This window comes from Triturus cristatus, chromosome 1_1 (assembly GCF_964204655.1).
Source record: "Triturus cristatus chromosome 1_1, aTriCri1.1, whole genome shotgun sequence".
NCBI lineage: Eukaryota > Metazoa > Chordata > Amphibia > Caudata > Salamandridae > Triturus > Triturus cristatus.
The window spans coordinates 956418320-956435403 of NC_140579.1; the positions used below are offsets into that span (position 1 = coordinate 956418320).

The 17084-nt window shown below is 39.0% G+C and overlaps 1 pseudogene; it reads right to left on the reverse strand.

Moving 5' to 3' along the window:
• Nucleotides 1–6298: 6298 nt before the first annotated feature.
• Nucleotides 6299–17084, reverse strand: part of LOC146871375 (butyrophilin subfamily 1 member A1-like) — a 525534-nt pseudogene continuing 514748 nt past the window's right edge.

Consider the following 17084-nt stretch of genomic DNA (forward strand, 5'->3'; position numbering starts at 1 on the left):
TCTTTGAAGAAAAACAACTTGCAAACGTCCGGACCCAACACTAGATGGCAGGAGGATGCAAAGCATGTGTATCCTCAGCACACACGCGTCGAACAGGCATATAAATATATATATCCTTTCAGACATATAGAGCGATGCATAAAATATGCAAAAAAGAAGCAGAGAACTCTGGGTAGTTCTTATGTTTAGGTGGAAAGCAGCTCCAGATGGTGGAAAGCAGCTCCAGTATAGAGCATCCTCAGCACCAGCGACACTCTAAATTTGGTCACTTCAAATGTCTGCTTTTCTAGCAAAGTCTTTCAGCATAGGATTAGCACAGTGCCATCCACGCCGAGATAGAAAGAGACAACGTCTTTTACCATTTCAACAGCAAAGTTTTTAAGCATAGGACTAGCACAGTGCCATCAATGCAGAGCTGTAAAATGATAAAAGCCTTTTACCACTCCAGGCACAGTATTACAGCTTTGATTTGGTAAAATACCAACCAAGCCAACCTGAAATGAGTAAAAGCAACCGCTGAACAATAGGAGACACCCATACACATGCATTTATACCACAATACATTTACAAGCTGTCCACTGGCAAAATTTCATGTTACAGGCCATTTCTTCACATTCTTTAGAGATGCTTGTAGTTTCTACGGCTAAAATTAAAGTGATTTCTATAAGAAAGAGACATACAAACATAGTGTATGCCCACAAACAAAAGGCGTCTGTAATTTATGTTTCTGCCTTGCAGCAGATGTTGCCTATTTGGTTGTACTGTGCTTCATTCAATCAGTTTTGACCTTGTCTGTAGCATTAACAAATGAAAGTGCCTCTCACGAACATACTACATGCTTTAAATAAGGAGAAAGAAGTTACCCCACATTGTGTTTCATATTGTTTCTGCCTCTATCTTATTTTATTTTCAGCTCGGCTTTCACAATTTAAATAGCACATAACAAGCTATTCTGCTGCTCTGCCAAATGACCCTTTATAATGCGCGTTCTTGGTGGCCGCCTGCGCTGAGATAGATGTCAATGAGAGCGGCCGCCCAGGTGTGCACCCCAGAGGGAACAGTGCTTCTAACCCATTGCAATGTATTCTTGAGTCCGCTCTGGCCTAAGAGATCTTCTCTTTTCCATATAAGGATGTGTGTTAATGATAACAACTGTGGACTATTAACAAGATCCCAGTGTAGTTTTCCAATGTTGTATTCTTTTTTCATTAATAAGACGTGATATTTGGTTAGGATGCACCATTTCCATTAATGAGAGAACTGACTGCACCCAGGACTACTGGTTAGTCCACCATATGATCTTTGCTTTAACCTATTAACACTGAAAACATTAACTCACATTCTTGGACATCACCACAATATTAACTTTGGTTGTCGTCCAGACTACAGGAATAACATCCTAAGTCTTGATCAGTCCACAATGACCAAAATATGTGTTTGCTTTTGCATTTTCACCAGACTTAGTACTGTCATTAATGATTCCTCTGGCACACAGTATCTACGAAGGAACATATAAACTCTTATTGGTATTCAACCTACATCTACTATGAACACTGGTATGTTTATTACGGTTTGACATCACAGTGTGCTCAAGCAAAGCTGGACTGATTTATTTTCAGTCAACAGTTTCACCTTACCAATCTTTAACACTTTTGTAGTGAAGTGTCATATGCTATGAACCAACCACAGCATAGAAGATAAATGTACTGTGCAAATACCGTGTTTTCTTTGCCCCGGCCATACTATTTCACACATAGGGATGGTTGTCACTTGCTTTACACTGTTACCACTGTAATAGTAGGCACCACCAACGTTTTAAGGAGTGGTCAGCAGCACCCTCCAGAGTCACAGGAGCTTTGCCCAAAGTTTTCCTTAGGTCTCCTGGGGGTAAATTAATGCCCCTAAAGAGAGATAGTCAATGTGTTAAAGCATTCCCAGAGCTTGTGGTCTTGCACTAGGGTTCAGGAGTGCAGAGACCCCAGTTAGTTGGACTTAAAGCTGCAGTGTCCGCATGGTAAAAGTAAAAGAAAGGTGTTTGCACACTTTTGAGAGAACATACAATTCTTTATTCACAACGTAGATATTAACAATGAACAATATATGTGTGAACTAAGGTTATTGCACTCTCTACATATATTTCAATTGTTTTGCATTAGTTTCATGTGATTTATTTTAGCCTTTTAGTAGTGTGGTGACATATTGACAAAACCAGTTTGCCTAAATTTTTGATAGCAACATTCCCTTACCTTGTCTTAGTATAGGTGGGGAATTGTGATCTTCGATAGATTCTGGCTCGTTATAAAATATACCAAAAAGAGGTATACAGTGCAAAGAGTCTAGGTACCACTTACAAGTGGACAGGGGCTTGCTCTTCAGCATCCGTCTTCTTCTTTCAAGTCTACAGAATGTGCTTTCCTGGTGCCAGGCACTCCCCTAAATAAATAACTTAGGGGTGTTAGGGGAGTGTAGGGTAGTAGCCAATGCGCTACTTAACCCTGGGGTCCCTACGCCCCTATATGACCATTTCTTGTGGCAAGTGGGCATAACCCTGTCCCATAGTTCCTAGTTCTGCCATCACAAAGATGGCAGACTCCAAAATTTCGTGTCCACATCAGGTAGCCACCTTAGGGGTGAAACTAGCCTCAGGGTGAACACACCCCTCTGACTACAAATCTTCCCACCTGTCCAGGCACCAAATGGGCCTTGGTAGGGGGGGGGGGGCAGGCATCCCTCTAAGGCAAGCCAAATTCACATACCAAAAGCAGCGGGTTCTTTGAGGACTCCTACCTAGGAATGCAAACTTACATGCCATCCTGCTGGAAGGGGGTGTAAACACCCTGTGCCAGAACAGGCTTTGTTCCTGACCTCCTGTGAGCATTGGCCCTCACCCCTGGGGGTTAGAAACTCATCTGTGGTGGCAGACTGGTCAAGACCAGTCAGCCAGCACACCAGTAGTTGGTCGGTTTTTAGGGAGCACTTCAAAGGTGCCCTCTGGGTGGATGTATTAATAAATCCATCACTGGAATCAGTGTGGGTTTATTAATACAAGATGTTTGCTAACAAACATCTTTGATTTTAGTGAAGCGATCATGTATCTGGGGAATTTGTTTTCACCCATTGCCAGCCAATGTACGTAAAATGGCTTCCCTGGTCACTTGTACTGGCAGTAATTGAACCGGCCAGCACAGAGGCATATCTGCTCATGCAGATATGTCCACATATGCAGTATAGTGCACACTGCCATAGGACTGTAATGCTTGCGGTAGGGTTGAGTTACATATACTGCATTCAGTGTCTGCAGGCATGGCACACAGAGTCTGGGTGCCATGTCGTGTTTTCACTATTATCTGCACCAACTCGCAGCCTGCAGTAGGAATATGTATGAGATAGGTGATGGGTCCCTTAGGGTGGTACAATACATTCTGCAGCCCTTATGAACCCTCTATAGTACCCATGCCCTAGGTACCTGGGGTACTGGTTAATAGGGACTTAAAGGGGGGCCAAAGATATTACCAGTTGGGGGAACAATTGTACAGTTTTGGGAAATAGATCTGATGCATGGGACCTGGATAGCAGGAACCCAATGCACTTCCAGTCAAAATTGCATTGAATAGCAGGCAAAAGGTGGGGCTGACCATGTAAAAAATGGGCACTTTCCTATAATCATTTAGTTCAGGGCGTGCCTGTTCTAGTGGTGTTACCAAAATTCTTTCCATCTGACTATTTGCACATATTTGTAATTTAATGCATAGTATTTAGTTTATAAGAAAAAGCACTGACTGGACAAAGATTTATTGGATGTTGCATTGCAAGGGACTAATAGGACCTGATTCAGGTAAAGATATTGTGCACCAAATTCCTTGTCTTGGAACATGATGCATTGGTGATAGCGACACTCTGTAATCAATCAATTAATCAGGGTTATTATGGAGCGCGGCTAATCACCCGTTAGGTTCTCAAGGCGCTGGGGGAGTCTACAGTTCAGTACTGAACCCAAAGTAATTTTTAAAAGGTAGCACATTCTGATGAATTTACCCCTCTCTGTGAGATTATTTCTTTGTCAATATATTCTCACTCTCGTTCCACAGAACACACCTGGCAAGACTTTCAAGGTGACACCTTCGACCAATCACTGAAGGCACTGTGAAGATCACATGCTTGTCAGCATGGTCCCACGATTGAAGGCAAGAAAGTCTTTATTTGCTTCCTGCTACGCCTGTAAATAATGTGGGTGACCCCCTCCCACTATGTCAGTTACCTTAAGCCATCATTCTGATCCATGTACAATTTCGGTTTATGCCATACTTACTACAAAGGTTTTTATGGGTGTGGTAATTACTACACCCCAGTAATGTTTCCCTGACTAGTTTCATCTGGTCAAAAGTATAAAATTATGGGGGGAGGCGCCTAGGAAAGAGGCCAAACTATGAGAATCAGGAAAAGTAATGCCATATTTGCATATTATGTCTCATTTCCAGGGTAACAACTCTGACCTGGAAGATATCTTCTGCAGTCCATAAATAACTTACCCTGGGGTATACAGGTGCCAAAATACTCCGGCCTATTCTTCTCAAGAAATATTCAGAGCTTGAGCGAGGAATTTGGCGAAAAGCATAGGCTAATACACTTTTAAAGTAAGTTATTGATAGTGTGGTTTATCTTACACGAGGAATACACATAGTTGTAAGGAACATGTTAAACGTCATATTACTTTAGGAACTGGGTGCTTTACATTGTAGAGGTAAATATGTAAGGCATTCCCTTCTTTACCTGTATGCTTATGAACTTAATACAATGAGAAGTATCTGTAACATACTAGGCTTACAACCCAGTCTCATGGCGCAATATGACTGAGTGGTCTTGTAAACAAGTTTTCTTCTATGAGGTTTTCAAGAAATCTAGATGAGTCTTAAGGAGATTGTAGCAATCACTTCTGAATATTTTTAGAGTCCGTTGCATGATAGAAACAAAGCAGACTCTGAAACCCTAAGCTCTCTACCTTAGAAAAGTTTGACGTCCTCTTTCACACTACTGACTTGGAACACGTCTTTATTTCCAAGGTAGTTTTGAAGCAAGGTTTTATTTTCTTCCTGCAGAAACTATATGCGTTTTCCGTCAAGGTCAAGTGCGATCTAGATCAATAAATACGTGAAAAGAAAGAGGATAATAAAATATTTTCTCAAGCATATACATCACATTAACTTTTGAATTATATTTCAGTGAAGTATATAACCATCATTATAGATTTAAAAGCGTGTTGGTGGAGCGTACTGGATTTAGAAAGAGAATGTGTCCACGATTCAGTGCCTAAGACAAGGCAATCAATTTCAATAACCTATTCACATTTCTGATCCTACACACTGTAGTATGACTTACAGTTGTACAGTACAGTATCACATTTTACTAGAAAAAGTCTGCATATACCTAGTAATAAATTGTCTCCCGTCATATCCTCAATACTATAGGTTGTAATATATGTATGCATGATATATTTGTATAGCTTTAACCTAGCCAAAAGGCTCCAGAGTGCTCCATATAGTTGAAGGCAGATACAACCAACAAGTGTTTGCAGGAGTAGATGGGCTGTTACTTTGTTGTGCTATAGTGGCTGTTAAAGTGGTGCATCTTCATTTCTTTCCTAAATTGGAAAAGGATTGGGCGGTCCAGATAGATACACAGATGTCATTCTATATCCTGGCTGCATAGATGGAGGTTTGTTTATTCTTTTTTTAGTTTTTTCACTTCTTTAAGTGCCAATAGCCACTGCAGATGGTGATCTTGCCCACCGGATAGGTGGGTGTGCCAGCCAATATTGTCATTGCAGATGATGTAGCTGGTTTTAGAGATGATGTGGGCTTGCAAGGACGACCAGTGGGGTTCCATCAGGGTGGGGTGCTGAGCATATGTTATTTCAGTCCCTAGATGAGGGATACCATGCCATTTAGGATGCCCTTAAAGGAGGTCAGTGCAGTGCAGGGTGTTGCCACATCCAGATGCAAGTGTAAGAAGTGGATTTTCCTATCTTTTGCAAGTGTTTAAGCGGAGACGTATTTTTTTGCAGATTTTATATAGCGCGAACTCGACCCGAAGGTATTGGAGCGCTTTACATGAGCACCGGTTATGTTACACATTCAGGCACTGGGAGATTAAGTGATTTGCCCAGAATCACAGGATGTGGACGCGACCCCGAGGCTCAAACCCTGGTTTCCTGCACCAAAGTCGGCAGTCTAGCCGAGAGACCACATCCCCTCCCCATTTGTACTATTAAGAAGCTAAGCAAACAAGACGGAAGCAAAGCTCAGAGTTTAATTTCTGTTCCTGGCCCGAGATTAAAAAAAAAAGGAAACAGCATTTCGATGCCCGGAATCCTACGAGTATAGATGTGCTCCATGCTGTCAGCATTGTAGAAGGAAATCTCCCCCTGATCGCAGTCCAGATAAATTCCATTCATTTCTGGGTATTCCTAAAAAATCTAATTCTAACGGCTCTTCTGATGCCTTGACACGGACAAAACCTCCCCTGAGTGACGCAGCAAAGACACCTTGTGAAGGACAGGGTGACAGGGGTTTCTTTCGATTCACAAACATTTGAGCAACCCCAACTACACAGTCTGCTCCAACGTTCATCTTCCTGAAATGTCTTCCTGAATTGATTCCTCTGGACCCCAGGACACAGGCACGAGCATAAAATCTTCTGCTATCCTCCGGAAGTTCTTGTTCCACTTTATCCCATCTCACACTTCTTCCGTCATCAGCCAGCCTTGGCTGAGGATGGGCGGTTCCTGGATCTAGAATCACATGTTGGTACATGACTGAAAAAAAAGTTGTTGCGTTAGCATGCGTTATGCATAAGATTAAAAAATAAGGACCCAAATACACTTTTACAGCGAAAACCGAACTGTAGCTATTATATCTGCATATAAAAATATTATTATCCAGTGTCAGTTATTCAATAATCTTCAATACACTCACTTGCTAGTTCTGTTTTTTCCTTAGAGAACTCTCTGATTTTGTTTATATATATCATTTCTTGACCTTTATAAAGAAGCTGCCCAGTTAAGGGTTACTTCGTGTTCATCAAAATAAGGTAGTTATCATATTTCATTTGAAAACCTTAGGTTCTCATATTCATATTTAGGTAAAGCTTGCAATACTATTAATTACCAGTCATACGTTTAAATCATTATACTTTTTATAGATTGTGATTTAAGTATCTTATCAATTGACTTTCTTGTCTTACTTTGCAGTGCTCAGTTAATTATCTACCTTTTCCTTTTTCAATGATTCGTGAAAGCATTGTCTACGGCAGCGTAACATGCACAAATATCAAACGGCTACAGTTGCTGTTTGAAAAGTGGCCATAGGGTGCTGGTTGGAGGACACTGATAGTCTTGCTAAACCCTGTGTTAAGAAGTGGGGTCCACAAGAGTAGTTTAATCCAATAGGTTTATTCGTGTAAAGACACCGACAGAGCAACCACCATCAGTCCTTCTCCCTGGCCAACCGTAAACCAGAATACCGGTTACCAGGACGAAGAACTGAGAGATGGAACGTGCATTTCCAAAGGTAAACGGAGTGAACATTTCTCGTGCTATGCGCGAGGTACAGAGTAATGCATTACCATTTAAAGAAACACAACACATCTTCCTCCTTCATCAAAAATAAATAAATAAATAATAAAAAAATTAGATACAATGCAAGTAACAATAAATTAAAGTATTCAAAAATACAAATAATTGCTCAACATCAATTTGATTGATCATCGCATAAAAAATCATCCAACCATTTCGGTTTATTACGCGTGCGAGCAGAACGTTCACTGACCAAATCAGAACAGTCTTCAGTGGTAACTACATTAGAACATTCATTAGCATCACCAATAAAATTCTTAGTAGTGATAGCTGTCGCACTATTGCTTTCATCAGCAATTATAGAGAGATCATTCAAAACATCTGTTGCCTTGTCAAGTTTATCATGTGTACATGTAGTGTCTGCGGAAACACCATCCCCTGGTATCGTGCCGTGGGCCCCTGGATTAACACTAGTATCAACCATGTTGTCTGCCGCAAAATAAGCTTTAACAGCAGAGGAGACATCAGTGTCATCAACAGGGCCCTCTACAGCAACTTGATCATCAAGAGTGGTATCCCCCGAAACACAGGGATAAGAAATATTAGCACTGCTAGATTCATTGTCAATCAAATCATCATCAATAAAAAAATATTGAGACGCTTTTCTTGACAAGGCTGGATCCTCAGTACTTTTGTACAATTGAATTTCACTTTTAAGAACTGCAATACGCCTTAAATTCCATACCTTCCCATCATGCAATTGCACAGCATTGCGAAAAATTTTAACAACTTTCATTGGTTCAGAAAATTGGCTCTCTCCTTTCTTTACTTTCCAAGGTTTCTTGACTTTAACCCATGTACCTACTTTAATATCACAAGTTTTTACGTTATGTCTGAGATCAAAGACCTCCTTGCCTTTTAAGTGCTTGTTCTCAATTCTAGACTTCATGACTTCCATTGACACACAAGATTTGGAAGCATCAAACATCCATTCTGGATTACATTTGGTTCGAACAGTCCTTCCTCTCATAACCTCAAAAGGAGACACCCCTAAAACATCATGGGGAGAGGTATGATACATCCAACTGGTTTTGAACAATTGTAATTCCCAGTCATCATTGTTACTGACTGCAGATTGTATAGCATTTTTTAATACCCTGTTAAAACGCTCAATCATTCCATTTCCACTTGGATTGTACAACAATGTAGTGCAATGTCTAATTCCTACTTTATCAAAGTAACTTTTAGCTATTTTTGAAGTAAATTGAACACCATTGTCACTAATCAAAACAGCAGGGAGTCCTTCACCAACAAAGACACAGTCCAAGAAATTTATAACCACTTCAGAGTTAACCCTGTCAACAATTTTCAAAACCGGCCATCTTGAAAATAGATCAATTACGGCCAACACATACTTATTATGGGAACCAATAGGTCCCATTATATCCACGGCAACAGTATGCCAAGGTGCTTTTGGAATTATGGGATCAGCCATAGGTGGTCTAAGAGTGACCAGAGTTTTATCAGAATTTGCACACCATACACAATTTCTGATGATCCTCTCAATAGCCAAATCCATGCCTGGCCACCAATACCATTGCTTAATCCTTTGTTTAGTTCTGACAATACCACCATGTCCTTCATGACACATTTTAATGATATCATCTCTGATTAATGAAGGAGGAATGATTCTATCTCCTCTCTTAATGTTCTCATGTGACATTGAAAGTTCATCACGAACCTCCCAGAACTGTTTAAATTCCTCTGACAATCTATTCTTGGATGGCCACCCATTCGTAATAAATTCAGATAATTTTCCTAATACACTGTCCTTTTCCTAAAGTCTTCTCCATTCACCTTTATCAATGTTAGGTAAACCCTGCTCATGGACTAATGCTACTTGAATATTTTCCCACTCATGGTCTGAGCTGTCCAACATGTTTGTGGGCATTCGGGACAAAAAATCTGCCACTACATTTTCCTTACCAGGAACATAAATGATTTTATAAATATAGTCTTGTAATCTTAAGGACATCCTAGCAATTCTAGGAGAAGCGTTAAATAAACCTTCAGTGGTCAATAGTTTTACCAAGGGTTTGTGGTCTGTGCGAAGGATGCATGGTTTACCCCACACAAATGCTCTAAAATGTTCCAGGGACCAAATGCAAGCTAAAGTCTCTTTTTCAATTACTGAGAACTTTTCCTCAGTAGGTGAAAGAGCACGGGAAGCATAAGCAATAATGAATTCCTTTCCTTCTGAATTAACTTGGGAAAGAACACCCCCAAACCTTTATTGCTTGCGTCCACAGTAATAAAGTTTGTTAGATCTGGATCAAAAGCACTTAAAGCTGGAGCATCAGAAATTGATCTCTTGATTCCTTCAAACTCTTTGTCACATTCAATAGACCAATTAAACTTATTCTTGTTTTCTAGTAATTGGCGTATGTTAAAAATCTTAATTGAGAAATTATGTACAAATTTGGAGTAAAATTCCACTAATCCAACAAATGAACGTACCTCATCCTTGTTTTTTGGGTGTGGGGCGTTCATTATAGAATCTACCAAAGATGGTTTAGTGGAAATACCCTCACCCCTAATTACATGTCCTAGGTAAGTGATGGATCTTACAGCAAATTTACACTTAGTGTGTTCAACAATGAATCCCTTTTGTTCCAATGTATTTAATACCTCTTTGAGCATAGAATCATGTTCCTGCATGTCTTTTCCAAAGACTAGAATATCGTCTTGAAAACACCGTACTCTTTTGAATTTCCCAAAAAGTTGGTGCATCAATCTTTGAAAAATTGCAGCAGCTGAGGCAAGCCCAAAAGGCAACCGTTTATACTGGAAACATCCTGAAGGGGTAATGAAAGCGGTTAGTGGTTTACTGTCATTAGTGAGAGGAATCTGATGATATGCGGCAGATAAATCTATTGTAGAAAACCAGTTAGCATCCTTAATTAGAGTTAGCAGCTCAGTGATTTTTGGCAGAGGAAACTTATCAACCACTATATTATTGTTCAGATGTCTCAAATCAATACAAAGTCTCAATTTTCCATTACTGCGTCGTGCAACGACAATCGGAGAAATCCATTGCAAGGATTCAATAGGTTCAATAATGTCTGCTTTGACTAATTTTTCAAGCTCTAGATCCACTTCTTTCCTTAATAAAATGGGTATGTTTCTTACTTTATGAATCTTTGGACAAGCATCAGGTTTTAAAACAATTCTATGCTCAAAATCACTACTTTTGCCTATTTCCTTGCTGAACACTTTTGGGAATGAACTTAAAATATCTTTATACAAATCTGTGTTATCATCTAGTAACATTACAGGATCATCACTATTAGGGTTGAGTATAATTCCTAAATTCCCTTGATCTTTCCAACCAAGTACTGAAGGACCCTTTCGAGAAATATATAGTTTCCCAAATGCTTCTCTTCCTTTGAATCTAAATAAGAGGGAACGGTAACCAACCATATCAATCTTTTCCCCAGAAAAACCTTCAGGTTGGATATCAGGTGGAAGTAATTATTTCCCTAATTTGTCTACAAACTAGTTTTGCCAAACTTCCTCATTTACAATGGTATATGGAGAACCCGAATCAGCATATACTTGCACATTAACACCACCAAATGAAATTAAACATAACGGTTTCTTTTTGTTATCTGAATTCTTATCAATAATATTTAGTAGAAATAACTCTCTTCCCTCATAACCACCATTGGACTCAGCGCTTGTGATTATGTGAGAAGAGAGTCTTTTGACTAATTGTTCATCATCATCAGAAATATTTTCATTATCGTCAACACATTTCACTTTTTGAAATTTTTTCCTGTGGCAAACTTTGGCAAAATGTCCCATAATGTTGCAATTGGAACATCTATGTTTCAATGCGGGACAAAATTTACTAGAAGCCAGATGTGAGCTACTATCACAGCGGTAACACTTAAAATTTTCATTCTTATTTGAGGACTCATACTTTGATGATTTTAAGTTGAATTTCTTATTTTTATCAAAAGACATTTCTCTGATTCTACTGACAGTAACTTCAGTTTTATCATCCAGTTTTGACTCTTTTTTTAAAGCTTTGGCACTTCTGCTGTATAGTTCAGCCTTTCTTACTAAAGCTAAAATGTCCTTTAATTCTGTATCCCAATTAATCCATAAACGTTCTTGGATTGAAGGATCCTTGGTGTGCATGACCACTTGATCTCTTATGAATTGGTCTTGTGAGTGATCAAATTTGCAGTCATCCGCAATAACTCTAAGGGCAGAAACATAGTCATCGATGGACTCATTAGACTCTTGTTTTCTATGAAAGAATTTGTATCTAGTAATACCAATACAGACTTTGGGAGCGAAATGATTGTCAAAATCTTTGAGAATGGTTAGAAATTCATTAGTATCTCCACTTACTGCTCCCTTTTGCATACAGACATATGCCTTTATTCCACCTGGACCCACAGAATGTAGAAAAATAGATTTCTTCCGGTCAGCTGACATCTTGTTATCCTCATCAATAGTTTTAATGAAATTCAGAAAATATTTTTTCCAATCTAACCATTTCATACATGGTTCAATTCCAGCAGGCCAAAAAGGTTGAGGAGGCTGAATGGTGTAAATTTGGGAAGCGATGTTGAAATTACTCTGTTGTTATAAATAATATTAAATAAGAAATGTTATGATATAAAATAGATCCATTGATGCCGAGGTGAGTATAACAAATGAAGATAGTTTATTGATGAAGATTGTAGATGGTAAGATCAGTATGTAGATAATTGCGAGCCCCACCAGGAGCAGCTCCCTTGCTGCTCAGCCCATACTTCCAACTGACACTCATCCACCAGGCATCCCCAACATTCCATTACATCACATGCACCAGCATTCCACAACACATCCACTCACAACACATGCACTCTGGCTGAGCAGCAAGGCAGGGAAGTAGAAAAGATGCATGGCAACAAATACAAGATACAACACATCTTCCCTCTTTACAAATCAAAACAAGGAAAACATGCTGCTCAACAATATCATAAGCAGAACAGCAAAGAGCATGTAAATGGACGAAATCAATTATAGCAATGGAATGAAGTTGTACAATAAGGAAGAGAAGAGAATGAAAAGATAAATCAATAATGAATCAATAACAACATGACACACATCTTCCCCTTTAACGGAATAACAAATAATCAGAAAATACAGGATGCAAACCCTGATTTCAACGACTGAATACAATAATAGAATTGAAAACTGGGGAAAACACTAAAAGAAACGGAGACTGAAAATGCAGCAAAATTCTCACCAACACAGTAAACTAAACACAAGTGAAAAAACAAAAGATAAAACGTCCAGAATACACCATTACATACCAATTGACCAGACCAGCAAGTAAAGGAATAATCAGCGAACGCCAAAAATGAAAAATAAAGTGCAGCATCCAACAAGGTAAAAGCTACTTTCCCGAAGAGAAACCAGAAAGGACCCTCCTAAACACACAGCAAAATTAATAGTGAAAAATACACACCTACAAGAAGAAAGGTGAAAACTACATCCATCATAAGTACCTTAAATAAATGAGGATGTTACCAAACTTTGGAAAAAATCCCAAAACTGAGACTATGCCAACACATACTATGAGGAAGAATAAGATGCAGTAAACAAGGTGTGGCAAAAAATGCACAAGGAAAAGTGCGACAAAAGTCACATAGCAACAGAGCTATCGCATCACATACCTCTGCCAGAGGTAAATTCCCAACCAAGGAGACTAGAAATAAGTGACTAATGCATCAACAATCATTTGAACAGATGCAAAGTCACATAGCATATGCTATATAATCACAAACCAAACACAAAGAAAAGGGGTCCCCTAAAGAAAAGTTTGCTAGCAAAACAAAGTTTAAAATTTAATACAAGCATCATGTAGGTAACCTAAGTGATAATTCCACGCAAAAAATAAATTGCAACAGGTGGAAAGTCACATAGCTGGGGCTAAATAAAGCGTACCTCAATAAGCAAAAATGCATTTAACTAAGCTTGTAAAAACATACTGTAAAATAACATATCAAGTAAAGTAGGTGACACGGAAAGTCACATAGTCCAACAGACTATAACAAATCATACCTCAAACAGAAACAATTCCCTTAATAAACTTGTACAAAGTACATTAATTCAAAAATATGCAGGTAAAAGTAGGTGACATGTAGAGTCACATAGCCCAAAGACTATCATCGAATAAACTTAATTATACTGTAGTAAGTGACATATCCACACACAAGTATCTACGCCGAAGGTGGCAGGTCACATAAAGTCTAGGCATTTATGAAAATAGCAAAATAGAATGAGCATTAAAGGAGAAAAACAAGAGTACAGTAAGGCAGTATACAGTATAAAAACATAGAACATTGGTAAAACAGTTTTAAAAAGGTGATAACTCACTCCATAATTTTAAACGTGCCATCTGTAGAGTCTCAAGATAGAAAAGACTTAACTGAGGTTGGCAGGACACGTAATGTTGCAAGAAAAAGCATCAAGAACACATAGTAAATGCCAAACTTAAAATGGCAGCACGTTTTAGACGTTCCAGCTGGAAGGCTCCTTTATTAAAGGAGAAATATTAAGATGAGAGTGACACAAAACGCAATGATAAAGGAGAAGACATCGTAGAGAAGAAGCAAGTGAAAGTGACAGAAAACACACACCTCTTCCCTTTTTCAAGGCACCAAGACAATAATTAGAACAAACATATCTTCCCCTTTTTCAGGGCACAATGAAAAATAAGTATAAAGGATGCAAAGTGCATACACCAAAAGAAACGAACCAAAGAGACAACGTTCGGAGTCACCATCACACCAGTTGGCCGGACAAATATAAAGTTAAACTGAGAACAAAATATTAAAAAGGTGGAAACAACAGTCGAAACAGACAAGAGATACCGCCAACAATATAACACAAACAAAATGCATGGTGACGATTAAAGTCACATAACCAATAGGCTATAACATAATACAAATTTCAATTCAGATAAAGGATCTCTAAAAACTTTCAATCAAAGCAACTATATGCTAAGTAATGTAAAGTAAACAGAAACGAAGGTGACAATTAACGTCACATGGTCACAAAACCATTAACATTCAGATGTCTCTGTAAAGCTTGGAGGCCAAGTACATTAAATAAAATAAAACTTAAAATGTAAGGTGACAATTAAAGTCACATAACCAATAGGCTATAACATAATACAAATTTCAATTCAGATAAAGGATCTCTAAAAACTTTCAATCAAAGCAACTATATGCTAAGTAATGTAAAGTAAACAGAAACGAAGGTGACAATTAACGTCACATGGTCACAAAACCATTAACATTCAGATGTCTCTGTAAAGCTTGGAGGCCAAGTACATTAAATAAAATAAAACTTAAAATGTAAGGTGACAATTAAAGTCACATAACCAATAGGCTATAACATCATACACACTTCAATTCAGAAAAAGGATCCCTAAAAACTTCCAAGCAAAACAACTATATGCTATAATGTTGTTATGATATAGAATAAATCCATTGATACAACAAATGTAAAATGAACAGAAACGAAGGTGACAATTAACGTCACATGGTCACAAAACCATTAACATTCAGATGTCTCTGTAAAACCTGGAGGCAAGGTACATTAATGATAATAAAAGAAAATGTAGGTAATAAAATACATCATGCAGCATAAAAATTAATTAACTCATTCAAACAGAGAAAAATTGGAACATGCCACTTGCATCAAAGAAATGTAAAAATACTGAAAACAGAAAGTGAAATGCGAATTGCTTAAAATACATGGCAAAGAAATGTCACTTGCAATAACGAGAATAATCTGCAGCACCGATCTCTTTCAATCACAGGAAACAGCATGTTTTCAGAGGACTGCACATAGGAAGAAGAGCGCTGAACAGCAGCAGAAAAGAAACAGTTCCTTGATATTCTTGGGACTGCTGACCTTCATTGGCATGGCAAAGTTGCAAATAACACAGGAGAACTGAAGAGCCACTAGATGGCGCTGTCATATCATTTTCAGTCACAGCGTGATGAAGATCCAAAACTTGTGACTATTTGCTGATAACGATCATCTTGACAGAGAGAAACTCGAACAACTTGAAGTGAACTTGCTGCAGGGAATAATAAATTAACATGCTTCTTTGACCTTAAATGTATCCATGCGTGGGCAGAACTGTTGAGGAAAGGACGGGACGTCTTCAACGAAAACTTTACTGACAACAACAATGAAGTGGCAGAATCACGCAAGCAGATGGGGAATACTAGAGGAGCTTGACTTTAATGTGCTCCGATGGTGCAAGACAAAATGGAGGCACGTAACTTGACGCCTTGCCGGATGGCTCCTGGCGCGTTGGTGCATGCAGATACAACACAGTAGCGGTGAGGGAAGAAGAAGCGAGGACGTCATGAGGAATTCCACGCGCAACACCAAGACGACAGTAAGTTACTCAGGCAGAAATTTAAATGAGTTTGAATTGAAACCGTCACCACCAACTTGTAAAACCCAGCGCTGAAAGAGTAGTCCCAAAATCATGTAGAAATACGTGAACAAGTAGAACACACTTTCACACGACATCAGGAAAATGCAGGCGGAATTAACCCAGCAGACAAGGCAATTAAAGTACATGGCAGCAACGGCACAGCTCCGTTATGACAAACCTCAAAATACATCGTTTCATTCAACTCCCCCGAAGTGCAGCACATCTCTTCCAATTAAAGTCATAGGGAAGGGACGGGGAGAATCCCCACCACAAGAACATAATGTAGTTGAAGGAACCCTTCATGCTCTTCCTCACGCAGGGGTTGAATGCAGCATGCGAATGTAAAGACTGAAGAGATAGTCAGCAGAACAGTTTAAATTAGCAGATGGCAGGAACTGGCATGTAAACGTTGTGGGCGACCGGTGTAACAGCATGAAAATTAGTTTCCATACACCGGTTCCTGTCTTTTACACCCATTTAACTCTACATTGTAAATTAGCTCTTCCAAATAGAACTGGGAAATGCCAGGAAACAGGGCAAGTAGGCAGAAAAATAGGTAGAAGAAGGAAGAGTAAGGCAGAAACTGGCAGGAAAGCGTTGTGGGCGACCGATGGAAGGTCACTGGTGGGGCTCACAGGGTGCCAGTGTGCCTTTAAAGTGAAAATCGTACCTTTAAAATTAAGTTCATGCCTTGTAGTCACTTCAGAAATTTTCAGATTTCAATAGTCCTTCAGGAAGCACATGTAGGTTCTTTAAATCGTCGCCAAATGTTATGATATAAAATAGATCCATTGATCCCGAGGTGAGTATAACAAATGAAGATAGTTTATTGATGAAGATTGTAGATGGTAAGATCAGTATGTAGATAATTGCGAGCCCCACCAGGAGCAGCTCCCTTGCTGCTCAGCCCATACTTCCAACTGACACTCATCCACCAGGCATCCCCAACATTCCATTACATCACATGCACCAGCATTCCACAACACATCCACT